Here is a 17,145-nt window from a genome sequence, read left to right as displayed (position 1 = left end):
GTTTCAAAGCAACTTGAGAATCTACTCCTCTATTATTGTTCCATGTGAAGATACCATTTATTGTTTCCATGTCCACCAGTCTCATGTTGTTTAGGAAGTTCTGGAAGGCAATTGAGTCTCTTCCGAATGTTCTAGTCCCTCCTTTTTCTCTGTGAGAGATCTGATCATGTTGAAGTCCCCTTCCAGAATCCAGGGCATTATTGGGTGTCTCTCTCTCAACTCCTCTAGTGAGGTCAGGAGCCTAAGTTTGTCTTCAAGTTGTTGAGGACCATAGACATTTGTGATCATGTAACATTCTTTATCCCCCAAAGGTTGAATAACCATTGAAAGGTGGTTATTGGATGCCTCAGTGTCTAAGATTCCAAATTTCTGAGGATTCCAAAGAGTGAGAATTCCTCCCACTGTATTATTTTCTTTGACTTCTAGTTACTCATATTTGATTAGCCATTTGCTATGTATGTCTCTAATTTTTTCTATTGAGCATTTTCTTTCCTGTATAAACACCATATCTAGCTTTTCTTCTTTTATTCTGTTACTGAGATTTCTTTGTTTCCTTTTGCTCCCTAGGACCCTAATGTTCTAGGTTGCTAGCTTCATAATGATGGGTTTGTAAAAGAGCAACTGGTAGGATCTTTCATCTTGCCTGAATTAATCATGAGCTTCCCACACTCTGTCAGCAGTTCATTCTATCTCTTCCTCCCTCTTTTCTTGCCTGCGTTTTTGGTGGAGTGTCCTAATGTTACCTCCATTGATTTAACCCCTCTATTCTCCTAGCTATCGTGGTTCCTTTTGACTCCTACAACCTTTGTTTGAGACCTTCGGAGAAATAGTTGTTGTACTCTATCAAACTCCTCTTGTGGTAGAGAGTCAATCCCTTTGTTGGTTCCCTGCTCTAGAAACTTTTCTAGATCAAGATTCTCCCTCTCAAGAATCTCCTGTAGGTCATGGTCCTCCATACCACCTTCACTTGGGGTCATCTCATGGTCCCTTCCAAGTTCCATAGTGCTTGGTAGGTCCTCCTTTTGTTCATTGTTTTCCTGTATGATTTCCATGCTATCCTCTTTTTCCTTCTCTGCATGATTGTCCTCTGGTTCCTTGTTCCTTCCATTCCTCCCCCCCCGCCCCCCCCCCCCCTCTTCTAAAATCTCAAAACTGTTATGACTTGGTAGCTTGTTCTCGCTAGGTTTCTTTTGGTACTTTCTCCCCTCCTTTCTTTCTGCCTCCTACTTTGGTGAAACCTTCAAGGTCTTTTCATGTGTTGGTTTACAGATTGTACTCCCTTTTGTTGAGTGGGCAATCTCTGAAGAGGTGCCCATGTTCATGGCATCTACGACATCTGAATGGGATATGTTCATATTCAACCGCCTGTACCCATTCCTCATCATATACTTCTAAGATGACTTCATTCGGGAGTGTTCCCTATAAGTTCATTTCTACACATATGCGGGCGAAGGGGGTATATTCACCTCGCAGAGTCACCTCTGATATCTTTATAAAATGCCCTAATTTATTTCCTATAACTTTTAAGGATTAAGGCAGCCAACAATCTAAAGGTAAAGAGTATAGTCTAATCCATATTGGGACCAATGTGAACATTTCTCGCTCTGGGACAAAGTTCATCACCCAAGGTTGCATGTAAAGGCCTACGACAGCATAGAAGTAGGTTCCTCCTTCAAATACTCTGTCTTTGCCCTCTAGGTTAGTGAATACCACTATGAAAAAACCCTTGGACCCAAGATGTAGATTTATTTCTCCCATTGGATTCCAGTTGTTTCTTATACAAGTGTACAGAGCCTTCTCTGTGGGCCATATACCCATAAACTCACATATGACCGCGTAGGTCGCCATGTGATCTCTGTGTACCTGTAGTGCAGGATCATTTAAGACAACCCAGGGTTTTATGTTTGTCTTGGGCTTATAGGGTCCCATCGTAGATATTTTCTCAGTTCTCTGGCTGCTGTCTCGTGATTTCATTACTCTCTTGACTTCCTCGTGGATCCCATCCTATTCAAGGGATTTGTTGCTTTCTGGCTTTTGAGTGCTTGTCTTCTTTGTATCTGCGTCCGTTGGTTTCTAGAATTTGTTGAGACTTGCCTCCTTGCTTCTGTTTGATACCATGTTACTGTAGGAGGGAGTGGATCTCCCCGCTTCGAGCCCCTCCATTGGTACTAGCCCGCTCCTGTCTGTCCTTGTTCAAAACCCTAGCAGTCGGACCCCTGGAATTAGAAAGATTCAAAATCCATCATATAGGCGTGCACATTCACTATATATATATATATATATACATATATATCTATATATATATATGTATATATATAGATATACATATACATATACATATACATATACATATACAGAATTAAATATCTCTCTCTTACTTATTTGTTGGCCTTGGAGGGGCTGTGGAACTTTGAAGTGAACCAGACCTATCTTAAACCTACCTAATGTCAACCTATAACCTACAAAGAGAGGCCTAGGAATGTTGTGGGAAGAGGTTTCATAGAAAGAAACAAGCATGACTTAAGATCTAAATATAGATACTAGAGGGCTAAAGATACATAACCAAGCATTGTTAAAATATAAGGGAATTTTCAGGAGCCTAGGAACAACAATTATGAACAGGTTTCATGGAAACAAACAACCATGACTTAACATATAAATATAGAACCTAGAGGGCTAAAGACATAGAACTAAGCATTGTTAAAATATAAGGGATTTCATAGGAGCCTAGTTACAATAAATATGAACAGTAATTATGGACCCTACTAGAGGAGGAAAGAATAAGATCTCTATTGGGAAGGGTGAGAAAGGCATGCAAAATGTACCTATCATAATAGAGTGCAAAGATAAAAGGAAACAAGGAGGGAACTGCCTTTCTAGCTGATGGAAAAAGGGCTAAAAAATGAACCAAACCATTCTAAATACCAAAGCAAGGGAAAAGGAAAGAAAGCCACACTCTAAATGTTTTTAAAAAAAATCATTTAATCATTAAACTAAATAAAAGTATTTTCATTTCAAAGATCAAATTATTTTAAGATAGGAAGTGTGACTACACTGACATTCATTTAGTGGCATACATATCTTGTTCATGTTATTCCTGCTCTTATTCATGTAAAGGTAACATTTTTTCTTGTCTCTCAGGCCACTGACATTACTCTAATGTTCTATGTACTAATTCGAATGGACTATTAAAACCTGTTACTATGTTTTCCTTATTTCTTAACTAAAATTTCCTTCACTAGTTCAAATGTGGTGGCTCAGAGTGTATCTAGTTTGTTTTGTATGAATGAAACATGTGTAAAATGATAAAATTATTTGTAGAGAGCTTATAGGTACCTAGAAAGGGTTTTGTATGCAACAATACACCAAATTTAGCAAAGTGAAGTTTTCTAAAGCACAGAAGAAATTGTTACTTCAATTCACTACAACCTTTCAGTTTGATTTGATCTGTGACGACCTTCTAATTCAATTCTAATGGAGTGGTGTTGTGTCTTATATATTTTCAATTCTATATTACAAACTATAGAAACAAGAGTTCAATAAGTGTTTTGAGAGAAGTAAAATTGCATGGATTTTCGAAGCAGTTCTAAATTTTTTGGGAAAAATCTTACGCATGTTAAGGGTTGCTCTGGTCCAAGACAAGTGTGACCAGTAATACAAATTTTCAAAATTTGTAATTAAAGTTAGTTTTATTATCTCTTGGTCGTCCTGCAGCTCTACGTGGATGAAAAAAAACTTATATTTCCGACACACCTACGATTTATGGTAAATGCACCCACATTCTCTTTCTCACTCTCTCAACTTTTCTCTACAAACAAACAGAAAGAAAATACTTGGCGCTCGTGTGGTCTTGGCGCTCGTATTGACCACAAAATGGATAAGTACGAGCAGTTCGTTGACAACAACTGTTATTGTTACGTACAGACAGCGACACACTGAGACGACTAGACTGATTTCTTTATTGCGAAAACGCATAAAATGGAGACTTTAAGTTCATGTAAAATTTCGTGGGATTGAAAAAGCATTTAGTTAAAAATGAATACCCAAGTGATATTAAAAATGAATACCCAAGTGGTTGTTGGTTCGTACAATTCAGAAATGTACGATCATAGTTGATCTAAGAAAAAGGCGGGAACTCACTCACTATCATGTTTGATCCATAGCTACCAAATTCGGAAAGTACAACCGTTCGGTTCTGCTGCAAATTCGGAAATTGCAATTCGGTATATATATATATATATATATATATATATATATATATATATATATATATATATATATATTAATTTTTATATTAAAAAAATTATAATAAATTGTAAATGGTAGGTTGGAAATATTACAATTAGCATGGAATTTGGTAATAATGTTTTTTATATTAAAAAAATTATAATAAAGTGTAAATTAAGTCAAGAATAATATTACAATTATCATAGAATTTGGTAAGGTGTTTTTATTAATATAAAATTTAATATTTAAAAATAGAAATTTCTATATTATTTGATTTTATATATAAAAAAATTAATATAAAATTTAACATTTAAATAAAAATTTCTATATTATTCAAAACATTAAAAGTATAAATTTTGAATTAAAAGAAAATGTAGTTACCATCTAAAATTTGTTAATAAAAAATTTAATACTTGAATAGAAATTTCTATATTAAAAAAGTATAATAAACAATAAATTGCATGTTAAAAAATTACAGTTGTAAAAAATAATAAATTTGATATTAAAATATTATAGAAAATAGTAAGTTTATATTTGTTAAAAATAACAATTTCTTATAACAAAGAATAATAAATTTTTATTTATAAATTTTTATAAAATATATAATCTCCATTTTTTTGTTTGAATTTCATACTTATCTTCTTTCCCATAGTAAAGAAATCGAAACCATGAATTAAAGTTTGGGTGTGCTTCTATCTACACTCTAAACAACTCTTTGAAAAATCTACAAAGAGACATTTAGGTTGTTTTAGTTATTAGTTAATAATGTTATCATTTTTAAGCCTTACATTAAAATTTAAGATTTGACTAAGTGATTTTTTTAAAATATATTGTAAATATAAGTTTCTTTTAATTTTAAGAATAATTTAATTTTGGAAAATATATATTTCCGAATTTTTTAGGTATTGTATTTTAGTTAGTCAATTTTTTCCATACAAAATCGAATTCAAATTCATATTCAAATTTGCTAACTATGATTTCTGATTTTATATTTCCTAAAATTTGTGGTAAATGCACGCTGTTACTGTTATTGTTAAAGCGGCAATTATAAGAAGAAGACGGACAGCGACACACTGAGACGACTAGACTGATTTCCGGATTGCGAAAACGCGTAAAATGGAGCATTTTGGTATTTTGATTTAAGTTAATGTAAAATTTCGAATAGTGACATTAAAAATGAATACGCATGTTTGCACGGTGTTGGTTTGCAACTTCCGCATATCCACAATGCCCACTGACAGTTAAGTCAATTTCGTTGGGCACACTGCGGTCAGAAAAAAATAAACCGGACCAAATCGAGTCCCTGAGGAAGAAAGAAAAGGAGAAATAGGAACACGTTTTAGATGGCTTTTAGCACTATAAATAACCGCTCTTCTCCCTGCCATGAAACAAGTTTCGATCACCTGTAGGCTGCAACAAAGGTTCGGCTTCAAAATTTTCGCAATGGATTTTAAATCATTGGTAATGACTGAAGCACACTATGGTCATGTAGGTAGCAAACAATATGATTTCTAGTTCTGTGTGTGAAAAAATGATAAGACGCTTTTAACAAAGAAATTATCTGCAGACTACATTCGCTTCAGCTGTTGCTATTATGGCTCTGTTAATGGTGGATTCAAGTTGGGCTACTCATAGAAAGGTGTTGATGACCAAAAGTCATTCCAGCCCTTCAACGATCTTCAATGTCATGGACTACGGCTATGTTACCAGAAAGGGGAAACGAAACGAGAACCCGGCGAGAAACTGAATTTAGAGGCGAGAAACTGAATTTAGAGGTTTCGCATTGAATTTAGAAGTTTCGCATTCAAGAAACAAGGAGAAGGAAAAAAATAAAAAATAAAATAAAACAAAATATTCATTTGCATAACTGAAAATGTAATAATCCCATTTATGATTTAACCATAATGGATTAGTGTGTGGCCAGAACACTGGCCAAATATATAACACTGCTCCATGATTAGTGTGTATGGCCAGAACCCGGGCCAAATATATAACACTGCTGCAATGCTGGAAGATACAAAAGTACGAAAGTGGACCCTTGTGACCTGCTCCAATGCAGTGGAGGTATAAAAGTGGACCCTTATGGCCTGCTCCAAATTGGTAACTTCTGATATTAAAAATCTTTGTGGGATTGTCGTTAGGTGTAGAGTTGCTTGATTTATGCTATTTGCATTATAAAAACTATAGTTTCATAAGAAAAATGGGAGATAGTGGAAAATACATTAATGTAATTGGAAATGCCACAAATCATGATTGTCAATAAGCTTTGGTCCATATTGGCAATTGAATGATATATGCAATGAAACAATCTGCTTTCAATCAAATTGTAGATTCCTTGTCTTTGAATATTAGTGTAATCGCTCAGATCGTTGTTAAACATTCTTCGATGTGCATTCTTGAAGATACATAGCCTAAACCACCTGCCAACCATGTAATGAAAGATAAATTCTGAGCAATGAATGAAGACAAGAACGGATGTAGAAAACAACGTTTTCCGTCCCGTTCCGTTTCTTGTGCGTTTTTTTACCAGAAACAAAGGTCAGTGGTTTTTTTGGGAAAGTACTTATACCATCATTCCGACTTGCGTGGTCCAAACATAAATACGTCAGCGATCACTAATTGAACAACAATCAAACTGGAATTTGGATATGTTACAGCAGCACAATCTCCACAATGCCCAGTGACAGTTAAGTCAATTTTGATGGGCACATTGCGGTCAGAAAAAAATAAAGCGAGTCCCTGAGGTGGAAAGAAAAGAGGAAATATAAAGCGGACCAATTCGAGTCCCTGAGATAGAAAGAAAAGAAGAAATAGGAACACGTTTTAAATGGCTTTTAGCACTATAAAATCCCCGCTCTTCTCCTTGCCATGAAACACGTTTCGATCACCTGTAGGCTGCAACAAAGGTTCGGCTTCAAAATTTTCGCAATGGCTTTTAAATCATTGGTAATGACTAAACCACACTATCCTTCTGTAGGTTGCAAACAATATGATTTCAGTTCTGCGTGTGTGAAAAAATGATAAGACGCTTTCAACAAAGAAATTATCTGCAGTCAGTCTGTGTGTGTGAAAAAATGATAAGACGCTTTTAACAAAGAAATTATCTGCAGACTACATTCGCTTCAGCTGTTGCTTTTATGGCCCTGTTAATGGTGGATTCAAGTTGGGCTACTCATAGAAAGGCGCTGCTGAGCAAAAGTGATTCCAGCGCTTCACCGATCTTCAATGTCATGGACTACGGCGCACATGGCAGCTGTCTAAATGATGATCGGACGGTGACTACCTTTTAATCAATTATTATACATGTTCAATATTCTTTTGATACTTGTGCAAAGTTTGATGCGCTGAGCATACCTTGCCCTTGCCCTTCGACTCACTGCACTATTTTTATAGTGGGAATAGGTTTTTCTTTCTTCTAACCATCCAGAAAACATACTTGTTGCTTGATATATTATATTACTTTGTAATCTAATTAAATCTTTTACAACCAATTTAGAAAATATGCGTGTTCCTTCATATACCTTTCACTCTAACTGAAATTTGGGAAAATAGATTATATATACTTTGTAATCTAATTAAGATCTTTACAACCAATTAAATCTTATTGATGAGAATATGTTTTCTTCCCCCAACCCGAAAATGTGATTAATTAAATTATTAATATTGTTATGATTATTTTTTCTTTTGTGGTTATTAATTCGGTGTTGATTGTTATTTTCTAGTTATTTTAGGCATTCCAAGAAGCATGGCAAGCAGCATGCATGACACCTTCCGATGCAGTGTTCCAAGTACCGTCGTTAGTGACATTTTTTGGTCCTTCCAAGTCTCATATTTCAGTAGAGGTAAGAAAGTTGGATGTCGGGTTGTCTACCTGTGATGACAATAGACGCAAAGTATGCTGACATAGATTACTTGCGGAACAATAGTTGCACCCAATCAACAATCTGCATGGAATAGCAATGAACGTGGTATGTGGCTCTGATTTTCTGGTATATCTAGGTTGACCATAGAAGGTTGTGGTGTCATTGATGGTCAAGGCCAGGCTTGGTGGTCGAAGTCCTGCAAAGTGCACGAAACACACGTAGGCATGCTATTTCACTTGGTCTTTTTGTCACCATTGTGTCGCATTCTCTAATATTCCATCATCTCTCCTCCATTGAATATCCACGTACGACTACACCCACTAGCACCATCCACACTCATCTCTCCAACTCTTAACATTTAACATTAAACATCAATACAACAAGTATAAACCATCTGCTTCAATTTATATTAATCATCAGAAATGTTCATGTGTGCAGGGTTGCCTCGAGCGGCTCCAACGGTTTGTTTCCAACCTAATCACCTTGTTTATTTGCTTGAAGAGAGACACGATGTTATAAATAGTTTATTTTTTATTTATTTATTTCTGTAAATTTTAATTGGAGGTACTTGTTCTCATGCAATGGGTTTGGATTATGCGTTGGTCTTACAGGCAATGTCTATCACTAGATGTTTGAATGTTTTGATTGGAAATCTGCAATTTGTCAATAGCCAACAGATGCATCTCACAGTGGTGGACTCTTCAGAGATCCAACTAAGAGGGTTCCAGATACAAGCTCCCGATGATAGCCCAAACACTGATGGTATTCATATACAAAGAGTTCAGAATGCCCAAATCGACAACTGTGTCATCGAGACAGGTTGGAAACTATTAATTTCACTGCTTTGCATTAATTTGTTCATTCACATAAACCCATTTATCATAGATCCAATAGCTTAATAATAATTTAGTATATATCCATCTAGCTTAGACCTATCTTAACGTTGCTATAACTGCAAACCTTAATTTTACCTATCTAAACTTCAAATTGACAAACATGCTAATTATGATTGTAAATATTGTATACCAGGGGATGATTGCATTTCCATTTCATCGGGCTCATCTACAATTAATGTCAAAAATATAAATTGTGGCCCAGGCCATGGCATCAGGTGAGATATGTATTTTTTCTCTTGTCATGTAGAAAATACAATACAGTCAGATAAGACATTAAGAATGCAATTTTAATTGTACTTCTTATTTTCTACAGTATTGGAAGCATGGGAGAAAATGGAGAAGCAGCCAAAATTGATGACATTCTTGTCCAAAACATCACTTTTAGCGGAACATCCAACGTAGCTAGAATCAAGACTTGGCAGGTTGGTTTAGCATGTGTATGACTCTTTTAACTATTTCTATTGATTTTAAAATTCTCTTGAAATTTTCACTATGCAACAACAATCCATTACAATTTGTAATTGATATTAATATTCATTATCTACCATGATTATAACATAATTCATGATTTTTCTAAATATACAGGGTGGTTCTGGCTATGCACAGAATATCACATTTGAGGACATAGTTGCTGATAATGTCAAGAATCTGATTATCGTTGATCAGTATTATTGTGATTCGTCTTCGCCATGCAAAATTCAGGTGATCAGCTAACTTTTGTGCACAATTCCATGTTGTTTTCATAACATACCCGAGGGACAAACATATACAACACACATCTTAATTAATTGGGCATCATAGTAGTTTTGTCTCTTTTAAGATTGTGTTTTGTTCCAGCTGTTCTTGAAATATTAGTTTGAAGTCTGTGGGTATATAGTTCCCATATATGTCGTCAATTCTGAAATACTGGTGTATGTGCATATAATAAGCACAAAAGTACAATTTCTTTCCCTTTAGTATCTATTCGCTCGAAATAGGTAATTAATTATTTTTAGCATCATTAGTTACAACTAAGTCTGTGGGTATATAGTTCCCATATATGTCGTCAATTCTGAAATACTGGTGTATGTGCATATAATAAGCACAAAAGTACAATTTCTTTCCCTTTAGTATCTATTCGCTCGAAATAGGTAATTAATTATTTTTAGCATCATTAGTTACAACTACTCCAATTATAAACGAATTTTGGATATTGGTTTTGAAGTTTGGAATCAGTAATCATGTCTCTGATATAATTTTTCGCCATGTTAAATGCATAGAAATGACAAATATTATATAACACAATAATTTTCATACACATCGGTTATCACAATATCTTTTGGACATATTGGTTTCGAAGTTTGAAATCAGCAATAATGTTTGTGATGATGTTGCGTGCAGTCATTTGCAGTACAAATAAAGGATGTCACTTTTAAAAACATCCACGGACCGTCATTAACGAATGTGGTTGTGAATTTTTCGTGCAGCGAAATAGTTCCGTGCACAGGAATTACTTTGGAAAATGTTCAGATAAGTTCAATGGCTGCAAACACAGCAAATTCAATATGTACCAATGCGTTGGGAGTGGCTTTTGGGACTACTTCGCCACCCAGCTGCCTTAAAGACTAGTGCGGTCCTTCTATTTGTTCAAAAGCTTCACAATAAAACATGGCCAAATTCATTTATATTGTTATGGCCAAAGTTAACAAGATTTATTTATATTATTATTGCTAAAATTAAGAAGATTCATTTATATTGTTTTCTTGAATAATGTGAGTTCAATTTGGTTCTTTGCGTCTACTTACTTTCTATTATATTAGACTAAGATATTGTATTATATGCTTATATATATTTTGATGGTTGATTCATCTTGCTACCACTACAACCTCCAGGTGGTTCTTTGTCATCTTAACTCGTACAATTCCATGACTTCATAGCCAAAATATTTGGATATGGAATCTTCTATTAACATTTACTTTACATTTTCACAAACTTGCTAAGTGAACTTCCTAAAAAAAACTCATATTTAAAAATACAATAATTTAAAAGATTTATAATTAGAAATAAGTGTGTAAATTTGACCCAAAAACAATATTTTCCTCAATTTGAAATAATTCGTTTGTCTTGAATAAAATCTTATGTCTATTCATATTTGAAACTATTCTTAGTGTTTATCTTGTATGAAAACACTTAAGCATAAATTGAATCCTTATTGGTGTAGAGTAAGTGGCTATGTTAGTTATATTTATTTTTCTTTATCCATTGCTAATACATCCAGTTAGTTAGATAAATTGTCTGCCTCTTACTTCAATATTAAATGTTTTTATACTCCAAATTAAGAATTGTATATATGAATGTCAAATTTACAATTAGTTTACATCTTATACTAATCTTTTACAATACTTTGTATTCAAAATTACTACTTGTACTTAGGGTTCACTCCTCCTCAATATATAATAGATTGAACATTAAAATACATTTAGATTCATACATGTTTAAAATGAATAATAATAATTTTGAATTAAATGATATATAATTCAAATATATATTTTGGAAATTCATTATGTTATGTTAAATATTATAAGAAAAATTGTTAAAAGAATATTAAATCATAAATGGAGAGAAAAAAAAATGACAAAGCATTCAAATCGTGGTTTCAGGTAAAATGCATTTCATAGTCATATACTTATTATAATGATAAAACCATTAAAATATACATAATGTATTTAGTAAAATTAAATATATAATTTTAAAAAATAATAACTCGATGAATATAATTGTTTAATTGTATAATCATCATTATTATTGAGAATTTGGGAAAAACGAAGTGGATTATATTAAAAATATATATTCTATATTTTTGTTATGAGAAAAAAATAAATTCTAATAACTTACATCATAAAATTGATTTAAATTTTTTTATTTATTTAATATTTATGAATATTTTAATAAATAAATGAACAAATATCAAACTCAATTATAATCACTTTAATAAATAAAAGGACAAATATCAAACCCAAAATTATAATCAATAAAAAATTATTATAAAAGATAATTATAAAGATGAATAAGAATTTAATGATAATAACTTTATTTTTTTTATAAAAGGTGTATTTTAGGTTTTAAAATGATTATAATAAATAAATAAAAAATTGGTTTATTCTCAAGAGTTAGCCCAAGTGGTGTAGACGTAGACACGAGATTCTTGTTGTTGTTGGTTCTAGGTTTGACTCTTTAATTACCTTGTGTCCCGCAAACATGACTTGCCATTGAATTTAACATTCACGATGAAGTGCTCCCAATTTCCCCTACTTTCATTCCAGGTAAAAAAATAAAAAGAGAAAAGAATTTAATAAATTTTGATAATAAATTTATTTGAAAAAATGAAAATGCCTAATAATAGAGAAAATAATGCAATACTTCAATATCCAAAATAGCTAAATTTTGATAGTACGTTTTTAGTTTGTAAGTTAATAATCAAATTATAGAGAGAGATAATATGTTTTTAGTTTGTAAGTTAATAATCAAATGAGAGAGAGAGAGAGAGAGCGAGAGCACTTATGTGAGTCCTAAGATGACTAGCATGCCTAATCTACTCATCATGGGGCACACTAGACCTATCCTTACCCACACCAGCCCTAAGCACGAATGGATTCCTCAACCACACCAGTCATAATCATGAATGGATTTTTCCAGAGAGAGAGTATCAAACTTATAACCATTACAACATCAGGTACCTTGAAAAAACACTACACCCTATGGGTTTAATTAAAATTTGTATTATATAAAATATCTAGTTACTTTAAATATATAAATATAATATTTTCAAAATATTTAGAATTATAATTAAAAATAGCCACTCTTCACATAAAAAAAAAGAAAGAAAAGAAAACAAAAATCAAAAAACAAAAAACAAAAAAGACTATTGAAATTAATTAAAAAATATTATTTTACTAGAATGAAAGTATCTAGAGTTACTAATCATGATAAATATCAAATTATGTTTAATATGCAAATAAAATAATAAAAATAAATAATGATAGATGAATAAAAAGAAGCTTGAAAATAAATTAAAAATTAAATAAATAATCATAAGGATGATTTTATATATGAATAGTAAAATCGCTGGGTAATCCGCCTTCATCACTGGGTAATCCGTGAGCGGATGTGCGGTCTGATTTGGTTTGTGGCTGTCAGATCCAGAGAGGGAAGATCAACGACCACCTTTTGGCGTGCAAGTTGGTGGGCCTGAAAGGATAAAACCACTAATGGTTTACCACCATCATCGGGTGCCATCCAAAGCAAAGACTTTTTTAATGAAAAGCCAGTGATTCAACTCAGGAAGCAACACGTGGTGGAGGACCGGAAAAGCAAACCATCTTCATCGCGTGGTATTCAGCGGGCTTTTAGGCCGCGCGATATGGACACCAGTCATTGGATCAAAAGGAAAAGGTCAACGGTCAGCGTTGATCGTGCAACTTAAGGGCTTTTTTACGGGCTTCGCCTCCGAGCGGGTTGAATTTTCACCACCGGATTGTTAGAAGACATATTAACGAACTTTGGATCCAGTTGCCCGCTTTTGGTTCCAGGGCATTCTAGGCCTTGTCTCTGTTTGATTTTTGGAGGGTTTTATGGGTAATTTGGGTATTTTCACTCTCCCTTTGTAGGAGTTTGTGCCTCTGTGCGTCTGTTGTAACCTGTGTAAAATATTTTTTACCTAAGTTAATAGAAGGACCGTCTCTTGCTTAAGCAAAAAAAAGAATAGTAAAATTATTAATAATTTACTAAATTATTTATATATAAAAAGTTTGCACAATTTATGAGGAGACAAGGTTAAGCGCTTAAATATTTTTTTTAACTATTAAAGAAGATAATATGAACAAATCACAAAATAATTTGATGGATACAAAATGAAATTGTAAACATTCTTATTGATATTGATAACTATTAAAATTATATTGATATTAATAAATAAATTACAAGTTGTAAAATAAAAAAAATAGATGAGCCCTTACAAAACAATTAATTGATGATATTAATAATTTAATTGATAATATTAAAAATTTAGGATTGAAATAAACAGTATCCAAATATATATAATTGAAACTTTTGTATCATATCTCTAAAATTCACTCAAATAACATTTAATATTTAACCCTCCTTTTTTTAATTTACATCACACTTGTGAGCCGCTATCAGCTTAGCTATTACATCATTAACACACGAAAGAATCATTTGCAATCACCATTTCACGCCTACTCTTATATTTTGAGACATTGTTTACATTTTTCTTCTCACATAGATTACTTGTTCCTATATTGTGAGACATTGTTTACAATTTTCTTCTAAAATAGATTACTTGTTCCTAATATATATATATGATAAACTCAATCGAAATATATGACAATGATTTTTGAGCATATTGGTTTTGAAGTTTGAAATTATTAATAATGTTTGTGATGGCGTTAAGTGCAACCATTTGCAATACAAATACATGATGTCACTTATAGAAGCATCCATTTGAAAAATGTGACTCTGAATTTTATGATTTTAGAGTACAAATACAATACAAATACATTATGTCACTTATAAAAGCATCCATTTGAAAAATGTAGCTATGAATTTTATGATTTTATAGTACAAATACAGGTTGTCACGTATAATTTTCTTTATGCGTTTACAGTACAATACAATATGTCACTTATAAAAGAATCAACATAATGGCATAGACCAATGTGGCGGTGAATTTTATGTGCAACTAAATAATTGTGTGCACAATAATTACTTTGACAAATGTTTAGATAATGTCAACGACCCTAAATAAGGCCAAATCAATATATGAGTTGGGAATGGATTGGGAGCTACGTCACCACCCAGCTGCCTTGAAAACTAGTGAGGTCCTTTTTATTTCTTCTAAAGCATATATTTGATGGGAAAATTCATTTATTTTGTTATGACCAAATTTAATCAAATTCAGATTAAATTTCTATATTGTTATGGTAAATTTTAACAAGATTGTTTTATATTTTTTTTTAGTTTAATGGTTGTTTAATTTGGTTCTTTGGGTTTACTTACTATATATATATATATATATATATATATATATATATAAAATGGTTGATTTTATACCACTATAATCTTATATATATATATATATATATATATATAAAATGGTTGATTTTATACCACTATAATCTCTAGGTTGATCTTTGCCAACTTAACTCAGTACAATTCCATGGGTTAATATCTCGAAGATTTAAACATAAAATCTTGTATTAACATTTACTACATATATTCACATAACTTCCAAACAAAAACTTGTATTTAAAAATATTGAAACACTTACAAATATAAATTATTATTATATTTAACAAAAGTTTCATATTTTATATTGTTTGATATAAAAAGCTAGAATATAATATTTAAGATTATTAATAATTTAAAATATTTATAAATAAATACAGCGTACAATTGGAAAATTAATTTCCCTAATTTGTTTTTGTATGTTTGGGTGGTGCCTTTCTATTACTTCAAACTATAATAGGTATTACAACATAAGCATCCATGTCCAGATGGCCTCAACCTACCCATTAGGAAACCAGATATATTCACCATCTTGTTGTATTACAACCAGTCCAAAAATGGAAATGCCTAAGCTTTTCCAGAAGATAATTGTCTTTATATTCTCTAATATCGACCAACCTACACAATAACGCCAAAAAATCCTTCCTCTGCATCTAAGAGGCATTAATCATCTGAAGATTCAACTGGATATAGATATTTGGCACTAGATCTTGGTTGTTGTCTCACAGGCATGCACGAAATATGTCTTTCAATGCATGCCACACTTGCATTCTGTTGCTGGATTTGACACTCAATTAGTTGGACTTCCCTATGAATTTCATGCATATCTCCTAAGGGCTCTGGGATACCTTTAAGTGGCAACATTAATGCCTTAGCCAACAAAGTCTTCATCATCTAATAGATATGAAGATTTTTCATTAACAAGGTTCGTCTACCATGCGTCTCACATGGGTATGGTAAAATATCACCAAAGTTAGCCAAAATCTCTTGGTCGTTGGGATCCATCTCAACTCTAATTTCCTCCCTCCGTTCACTAATTATATTTTTGGCCCGTGAAGGAGTTCCTATTCTGTATGTGTTAGCTGCTACATTACCCAAATGATCAATACTACCACACCAATGACCCTTTGTGCAGTTATTCAAAGCGTGTCCTTTACCACGCCCCCTGCTTGAGTTCGACCCATGGTTTCAGAGTGATGAAGGACGTTCCATCATTGCACAAATGTCCCTTATGAAAACCTTCCTAAGTTTTGATACAATAAAATTCCTAAAACCCTTGGCCCACGGTTGGATGATCACATAGGGAGGACCCAGTGGAGAGAGAGGGCGATATGGGGCTTGTTGTACTAAGGGTGGAACTTTCCTACGAGATCTAACAAAGAACAATGACCAGATAACATTTCAATAAATTTGACCCATAACTTCCTCTGATGATGTTGCACAAGGATGATCTTAGCAAAACCATTCCATCTTCGATGGGGCTTATCCCAAGACAACATATCAAGATTACCTTGCAGAGTGTGATCCTGGGACTTTACCTCTTCATTAAATCGAGGGCTGAGAGACCCCATGCGTAAATGAAGACTCAGCCACCTTCCTCCCCGAATGTAACCTATCACCCATTTTGGTTGACTTCCCATTGACCTTAAATTCTTTAGAATCGAAGTGACCCATTCCAAAGATATTTGAATGCTCTTGGGATCACCTAAACGACTCCGCATGCACCATAAAACCCCCATGCACAAGCCTAAATCTACTAACAAAGGAGCATAAAAAAATTAGTCCTGTGGATGCAAGGGTTACCAGAATACAAAATTCCAAACAAATAGGCGCATAACTAGAATATTTCCAAACCAAAATAGAGAGAACAATACAAACAGACCAAAGCGATTTGACGTTGATACACATCACTGAAGACATAATAGAAAGATATGGGCCCACTGGGACATATGCATGAGAATGAAGAAGTGTGGTGAGGTTTCTCGAACACTATCCTTTTAAACCTCCCTTTACACTCCACACACAATGGCCATTTCCCTCAACCGAAACTCCTGATTATCTGCAAAATTTCTAGCTTTTTCATCTCGAAATTTTGA

The 17,145-nt window shown here is 33.1% G+C and overlaps 1 pseudogene; it reads left to right on the top strand.

The window, feature by feature from the left end:
• The first annotated feature begins 5,670 nt into the window (after positions 1 to 5,670).
• LOC149236429 (putative polygalacturonase At1g80170) lies at positions 5,671 to 10,594 on the top strand (annotated as a pseudogene).
• Positions 10,595 to 17,145: the final 6,551 nt, after the last annotated feature.

This window comes from Pinus tabuliformis, chromosome 8 (genome assembly GCF_031772625.1).
Source record: "Pinus tabuliformis cultivar Carrire ecotype Pingquan chromosome 8, CPIR1, whole genome shotgun sequence".
Taxonomy (NCBI): domain Eukaryota; kingdom Viridiplantae; phylum Streptophyta; class Pinopsida; order Pinales; family Pinaceae; genus Pinus; species Pinus tabuliformis.
The sequence above is the reverse complement of the archived record's forward strand: the minus strand, read 5'-3'. Positions and strand labels throughout refer to the sequence as shown.